This window comes from Urocitellus parryii, chromosome Y, assembly GCF_045843805.1.
Source record: "Urocitellus parryii isolate mUroPar1 chromosome Y, mUroPar1.hap1, whole genome shotgun sequence".
NCBI lineage: Eukaryota > Metazoa > Chordata > Mammalia > Rodentia > Sciuridae > Urocitellus > Urocitellus parryii.
In genome coordinates, this window is record NC_135548.1 from 11,372,357 (window position 1) to 11,380,683 (window position 8,327).

Consider the following 8,327-nt stretch of genomic DNA (forward strand, 5'->3'; position numbering starts at 1 on the left):
TTCTCCCCATACCTTTTCCTTGAGGACCTCCTTTGTAAACTGGCTAAACAACAGGACCAGCTCCCTACCCTTTGTTTCCCTTTCCATGGTACAAAGGAACTTTTTAGTGTACAAATACATCCTCTCCACACTTGTCAGCTAAGGAGTCCTCAGGCACTTAATTCAGGTCCTTTATCTGTCTCATCACAACACGCAGAGGATTTTTCCTGCCAGAAACTCTGACGGGCAGTATCTTTCCAGTCAGTCAAGTGGAAAAAGGAGCCAGACACCCACTGCTTTCAATGCCTATGTCTTCTTTGCACAGCCTTGAAGGTTGAACTTTTATTTCACTTCTTCCTCCTATGTGCTAGAGCCTTTTTGTATGACTTATCTTCCTCTGACCCAAGTACTGTGTCTTAGGAAATGATAAGTGCAAGTTCAGGGAGAGAAATAAGCTTGCCAATAAAAAAAAACATGAGCTGGGAGCTACTTCAACATGGCATGTTTCATGCTCTTTTATTTAGCTTAACTAATCAAAAGTGAGGTCATTCTATATACAATGCTTTGTTCTTTCTGTTTCAATTTGGTATTTCTTGAGGACCTTTCCATATTCAGACACATCTATCTGTCTTATTCTTTTTAAGAGGTACATAGTATTGCACAAAAAGTAACATTTTATTTTGCCAGTCTCCTACTAATGGGCATTACAGTTATTTCCAATAATTTTCTATATGTTGATGCTATAATGAATGTTGTTACATACAGTCTTTTTCACACCCATGTGAGTATATCCTTTGGTTGTATCTTCAGTAACAAGATTACTGAACCAACTGGTATGTGGATTTAAGATTTGGGTAAAAAGGTTTTATAACATTGTCAGTCTCATCTATAAATATTAAGTCAGAGTTTTCCCTTAAGATAATTATTTTAATAACTGCAGCAGTGATTAAAAGTACATGGAGTACATTTGGAAGAAAGAGAGGAAGAAATAGGAAGGATGATTCATTTGGTGAGTGCCAGTATAATCTGGGAGATAAGCTCATGGGTGTTAAAAGCTTTTAGATGGGTAGGACCTTTGGCTCTGCAGTGACCTGCTATATCACCTTAGTTTCCCCATCTAAGTGGAACTGTGTGAAGAAAAGTCAGGTAAGGGCTGGGGATGTGGCTCAATTCGTAGTGCGCTCGCCTGGCATGCATGCGGCCCGGGTTCGATCCTCAGCACCACATACCAACAAAGATGTTGTGTCTGCTGAGAACTAAAAAAAATAAATATTAAAAATTCTCTCTCTCTCTCTCTCTCTCTCTCTCTCTTTAAAAAAAAAGAAAAGTCAGGTAATACAGGTGAAATATTTAGCATTCAATAAATGCTTGCTCTTAGTACTGCTACTATGCTGGATGTTTACCTGTACTAGGCATTGACAAGTATGTAAAAGCAAGTACTAGGCTAGTTGGAAAAGCACAATAAGCCCACCAGAAACCAACAGGAAACAACAGAACTTCAAAAGCCCTAACTGCCCTAAAAATCCAGATCTATTTTGCAGATAGCTTATATGAAGAATTTTTTTTAAAAAATCTATTCCAATAAAATAACTTCTTTGGGGGTGTTTGATGCTTTGAAGAGCTTTCTCTAAGTTTGCAAGACTTTCTTGAAAGCATCTCACAAGTCTTATATCAAGTGGATACATCAACCTTATTTTTCAAAAGTTTGATTGCATGTTTGTCATGGTTCTATAGAGTCAATATTCTGAAAAAATTTTGCAAAAGATTATTGATATTTAGGTTAAAAATAGCCTCAGAGTAGAATTGAGGTCTATCTGGTTCTTCCAATGGGTTTCAAAGGGAAATTTTAGGTTTGTTTTCAGGATTTTTTATTTCATAAAATATAAGTCCTACGTAGGTCACTGATGGAGGATGTGGTAGTGCCTGCCCTGGCTCAATAGAGGAAATGATCAAATAATGAAACTTAACTGTAGTGCTCTCCAACCAGGAGACGGAGAGACAGATACAGCTTTTCCCAGACCTGGACCTATTATATTATGACATATCTTTAGTGGTGTTATGGAAATGCTTCTTGGGACCCTCTCTATTCTCTCCTCTATTATTCATCTCTTACAGTTTTAGGATGAGTCAGACCTGGAACTGAGCCTTCATTCTGGGTCTAACTACTGAGTATTATCAGGCAACTATTTTAAATCTATACTTCTTTGTTGTCCACTAGGGACAGATATTCATAAATGTGGACATTTACGCATATTTCTGGAGATTTATATTCTCATATTATATGAGAGGAAGGTGCCAATTGTCTTTCAGAGAACTGACACTCTGAGAGGCGAAGTGATTTGCCTTAGACCCCATAACTCATAATGAAAAGTCCCAAGTTGATCCAGAGTTTCCTGATTTTGGGTGCAGCATTCTGACAATAAAAGCAGTGACCTAATGGGGATGAAGTGAAGGCAGCAGGGACCCTCTAGCATTATCTCCAACTGTAAAGTAGTTCAAATATCCTTCAGAAAGACAGACTCTAGAAAGACCCACCTGCTCAGTTCCAGGGTGCACCAGTTCACTTGCTGCTTCTTTCCAGCATTCATGGATGCATCTCCTTTCTTTAGATTCCAGGTGAAAATCCTGGAGTCCTGCAGATGCCTTTATTCCTCTTAGCCCACATGTAATCTTTTGGAATTCCTATTTATTTCATCTTGTAAATCTTGCAGATTTATTCACATCTCTGTCTCCACTGTCAACCAAGTTGCCATCACTTTCCACCTGGATCAAAATTTCTATGTGGTCTCAAGTGCAAACTTTTCACAGTGTGAATCTGCTGCCTCTTAAACCTTCAGTGGCTCTTATGGCTGTTGGGTTGGGAGCACAACATGATGGGGCTGCCAGAATCCTGTGAGACCTGATTCTTTAGTCGTCCAGTGCCATTTTTCTCCCCACTGTGCTCCTTCCCCCTCCTCCCTGCATTTGTCAGCTCCTTCTTGCCATCAGCCCTTACACATGATACCCATTTGCCTGGAGCATTCTTTCCTACCTTCCTGCTCCTTTGCCCTGTCAGCACATTACTTGCCCTGTAGTTCTTATCTTAAGTGTTTAATTTCTTAAGAAAACATTTCCTAACTAACCAGTTTTTAGGGTTTCCTTAGAGGCATTCCTGGAAACCTTTCTTCCCTCTGTGTATGCATATCACAGTCTGTATCTAATTCATTCATTTGCATAAATGCTCCAATTATTTTGATTGGTCTCATAATATTACATGTTCCACAAGAGCAGATAAAAAGACTGCTTTTGTTCACTATTTTTAGTATTTAGAAAGTTTGTTTAGTGAATGAATAAAGTTTGTGTTAAGCTTTTCCTTAAATCTTCCCTGATCTATCTTAACCTAGCCCTGATCACCAAAGGCCCATCTTTCATATATTTACACTTAGTGGAGCACATATTAATACAAGCATGTCTTTAATTTTTTTTTTTTGTAATATTGAGAATTGAGCCCAAGGATAATCTACCAAATAGCAACATTCCCACCTTTTCTTAAATTTTGAGACAAGATCTTGCTAAGTCATTGAGGCTGGCTTTGCACCTGTGAACCCCTGCCTTAGCTTCCCCAGTTGCTGGGATTACGGGCACGTGCCTCTGCAATACATGCATAAATTTTATATTCTCTTTAGATAACTTCTACCTTCCATTTTGCCCATCTTCACTGATATTTTCGAGTCTGAATATCTCAGATAGGAAATAGCAAGGACCTTGTGACTGTAAGGAAGGGAAGTACTTAGTAAATCACCCTTCCTCTCTGTCTTTTACTGAACTGCTGGGGAAATCCATTTACTCATGAAAATCAGGGACAGAGTCAGACTGGAGGCATGAACTGTCATCATTTGTATTAAGGCTTGAACCCGGGCTGGGGATGTGGCTCAAGCGGTAGCGCACTCGCCTGGCATGCGTGCGGCCCAGGTTCGATCCTCAGCACCACATACCAACAGATGTTGTGTCCGCCAAGAACTAAAAAATAAATATTAAAAAAATTCTCTCTCCTCTCTCTCTCTCTCTCTCTCTCTCTCTCTCTCTCTCTCTCTCTCTCCCCTCTCTCTCTTTAAAAAAAAAGGCTTGAACCCTAAATAACTCAGGAAAGGAAGTTTGAATTCTATAGTTATTCATAATCTATTGAATTCCTTTCTCTGTAAGAAATATAGCAGTACAGCGGTCTCTGAGATCTTTGGATAGATCGTCTCACATATTTCATACTATTATAAATCATAACTAAAAATTGCTTTAAACTATACCCTATATCTAGACAGGCTCTAAGATTGATAGGTGATTGGGATCTATGGTATACAGCCTATGTGTTGCACAGATCACATAAACTATTGGCCAGAGGCTATGATTGGGTGGGGAGGCTCTGAGGTCTTCCCTGGGGCAGCTTGGAGTGTCCCCAAGAACCAGAAATTTGGCATTGTGAAACCAGGGACTCTCCAAGATAAGGCATACAGTGCCTCTGCCCTTAGTGCTTAGTAAATACTGCCAATGCTTTTATTACTGTAAAGAGCATATAGGAACTGGTGCTTTAGTTTGGGGGAAGAACCAACCTGCATAGCTCTCCTTTTCTCCAAAGAATGGGCTCATTGGAATCTATCCGCCTTTATTGAGATAATCTATGGTCTGTCTCAACTTCAAAAGAGGAACATTTCTTTTACAATGCACTCCTAAGTAGAAGAATTTGTAACATATTCCCAGTGTTAGCCAAGAGGGAGCCATTTTTCTGTTCACTTGTCATTTCTGGTTACTTTCATTGCAAAATCACTGAATTCCTACCCAAACTCTGAGAATTTGTCAAGAAACATGTCCCCTGCCATAACCTTTACTATGATTTTAGTGTTTATGGACCTATAACAACATATCATTTGTACCTTTTTATTTGTTTTTTTTTTTCTGTTTCTAGAAAACTAAATGTGTCTTTTTTTCTAGACCTTAAGTTCCATGGGAGCAAGAATCTGTACTTTGATATCTTCTGTAATCATCAGATGCAGAACTCTCTCTGGTAGAGGGTAGATGTTCAGCAAGCTTTGATAAGCAATTCACTTAGTCCTCTCAGGAGCCTTAAAGGCAATTATCATTATCCTTGTTTTATAAATGAGGAAGCTGGGGCTCAGAAAGAGTTAATTTGCTAGTCAGTAGTGGTACCAGATTTTGAATCTATGTTTGAATGAATTCATCATGACAATCTCATTTCTCTGCTACAAATGAATGTTTGTGAAAAGAATGAAGGTTCTGTAGGACCAGATTTGGAGTAACTTTTTCATTTTCAGACAGACACGTTCAGTGTTTCAGCAAGCTGGGGAATCCTGATTATGCTGTGTGCTTGAGTTAGGGGGGAAGTGAAGGGCTGAGGTAGGGCAGAGGAGGATGTGGTAAGTAGGGTGGGAGAGTCTTCAGGAGTCAGGGTGGTTTGGTCTGTTCTGTTTCATACTACTCATTTTCTGGATCAGGAGTTAAGTTCTAGGTTATTTCTATACCTGAAAGCAGAATGGCTTAATTGGGAAGAGTATTTCAAGAGGTCCTAAAATCAAACACAGAGTTTGTTTACTTTCCGACTGTGTGATTGGAAGAAACAACTACAAAAGAAGGGTACAAAGCGAAAAGTAAAAGAAACCTCAGCCTCATTTATTTTTCTAGATATCATTTTTGTTTCTATCAGCCTATACATAGTCTTATCTTTTTTTTACACATAAGTGAGAACATAGTATATCATGTATTTTGAATTTTTTTATTTTAAAAATACATCTATTTGAGGATTTCTGAGTTAATTTGGGAAATTGAATACATGATTTTGCTGTGTTTTAAGGACTACACCAAAACTATAGGAAGGAATTTATAAAAGACCAACATGTAGTAGGATGGAGCCAATAAGAAGAAGCAAAGCCTCTTAAAGTTTTAGAAGTGGAAAGGCAGATAGAAGAATGAGTGGCAATGGATGTAGAGAAGCTGAACCCCCAACTGGCCACTTTCTAACAGGTGTTAGAAAGCTAACACCTGGGGCTGGGGATGTGGCTCAAGCGGTAGCTCGCTTGCCTGACATGTGTGCGGCCCGGGTTCGATCCTCAGCACCACATACCAACAAAGATGTGTCTGCCGAGAACTAAAAAATAAATATTAAAAATTCTCTCTCTCCTCTCTCACTCTCTCTTAAAAAAACCCAACAACAACAAAAAGAAAGCTAACACCTGCCCTGACTTATTGCTCAATGGTGCAGCAGCTGACAGCTGGAACTGGGTGTATTAAAGCACTTAGGAGGAGGAAGAAGAAGAGGAGGAGGAGATGTGGGAAACAGGGTTTCTAGACTGAGATTGCAAGGCACAGGTGCACACACAGACTTTGTACTAAAAATGAGGGGCTTAATGAACATATGCATACTGCAGATTTTTCCCCAGTAGTCCCCTAAGTTCAGGAGTCAGGACTTTACCCTCCAGGTAAGGACTGGAAGAGTAGATCCTAAGGCAACATCTGTGCAATCAGAATAATGACATAAAGATATGGACACTGTTTATTGTCCTTCACTTCACAGTGAAGGTCAAGGTCAGTGACCCCATTTGCAAGCTTAAAGCTCCAGTCAACACTTTTCCCCCCTTCCTTTAAACATGAGCAGAAAACTAACCATGTGTGGACAGCATCTAATTGGAAAATTTCAAAATAAGCAAGGAACATGGAAGAAACACTGAGCAGATAGAATAGAATCTGACACTAATATCTTCAGGGAAAATATTTCATCCATGAAAGAGCAGAATATTATAAAAATAGTGTTGGAAACAAAAAGAAGCCATGCATATAAAAATATATTAGAGATGAAAATTTAAAAAAAAAAGAGAGTTGAATGAGAAAGTTCTCAAAAAGTAAAGCAAAAAGACAATTGAAATAGGAGAGTAAACAGAAAAGAAAATTAGAAGATGAGCCCAGGAGACCCAACAAACAAAACCTCAGAAAGAAAGAGCAGAAACTGTGCAGGAAGGAACATTTTTAGAACTGAAACATAAATTTTAAGAATAAAAGGGCCAATTTTGTTTTCCCATTCTAATGATTGGAAAAAAATACCTTCAGTGTAGCTGTGAAATGTCTTACTTTGGGAGTAAGGAAGATTCTATCATCTCTCAGAGCAAACCAAAACCAAAGCAAACTGAACAAAACAAAAGGAAAAAATACATTGATCCCCATCCCCCACTATATATATAAAAGGAATCAATGATTTCTTTAAAAATATGAAAGACAATTCTTTTTTCTTTGTTTCTTATTTGAAAGAACTGAACTGAACCCAGGAGCACTGAGCCACATTCCCCAGCCCTTTTTTATTTTTCATTTTGAGACAGGATCTCACTAGGTTACTTACAACCTTGCTAAATTGCTGAGACTGGCTTTGAACCTGTGATCCTCCTCCCTCAGCCTCCCAAGCCACTGGGATTATAGGCATGAGCCAACAGGACATTTCTTTCTTTCTTTCTTTCTTTTTTAAATATTTAACTTTTTAATGATTGGTACAGTTTGAATTGCCAAAGACAAAACTCTTCCTTTTGCAATTGAAAATATTTAAGGCACTAAAATGAGGATGGCTGGAAGTCACTATCTTCTTGATAAAAAAAAAAGAATCAAAGTTACAGAAAAGTTGCATGAATAGCTCCAGAATAGCACCAAATACTCCGATACACCGTTCAAAGGTCCCATTCAAATTTTGCCACTTGTCTCAGTAATGCACTTCCTAGCAAAAGGATTCAACCTGGGCTGGGAATGTAGGTCAGTGATAGAGCACTTGCTTAACATGTACAAGGCCTTGGGTTTCATCCCCAGTGACCTGATTTTTATATCATATAAACAGGCCCTTTGAGAGAGGAGATGCATTTCTGAAAGTCATTATACTTGTTCTAAGGCTTCTAACATGCTGATAATGTTTATTTCCTCAAATTAGACTATTTAGGTATTATTCAGTTGCCCACTAGTTGCCATTTCCACACATTCATCTGTCATAAGAGTCGTAAAGGGATCAAAGCCCTGCAAAATTCCTTAGACATGTCTGCCACTGTTTAATTTCCATAACCTCTTGTCCACAAATGTTTTCAGCTCAGGAGGGAGACCTTTGCTCATGGCGTCTTCATGGTAGGCTCAGCTGCTTTGAAATGGAATTGTCCTATAGTTTTTTATGTCATGCTTTTTGTAAACTACCAGTATTTATTTTATTTTATTTTTTATTTTTTTTTATTTTTGACATGTTCATGTTTATTTCTAGATGATGAATTTAGAAAAGGCTTCTGGGCTTCTTTTTTTCCAGCTCTTCCCAGCAAGAATACATTACAGGTGTTGATGGTCTT

At 38.5% G+C, this 8,327-nt stretch overlaps 1 pseudogene; it reads right to left on the reverse strand.

The window, feature by feature from the left end:
- Window positions 1–7,872: 7,872 nt before the first annotated feature.
- LOC144250924 (small nuclear ribonucleoprotein G pseudogene) lies at window positions 7,873–8,103 on the reverse strand (annotated as a pseudogene).
- Window positions 8,104–8,327: the final 224 nt, after the last annotated feature.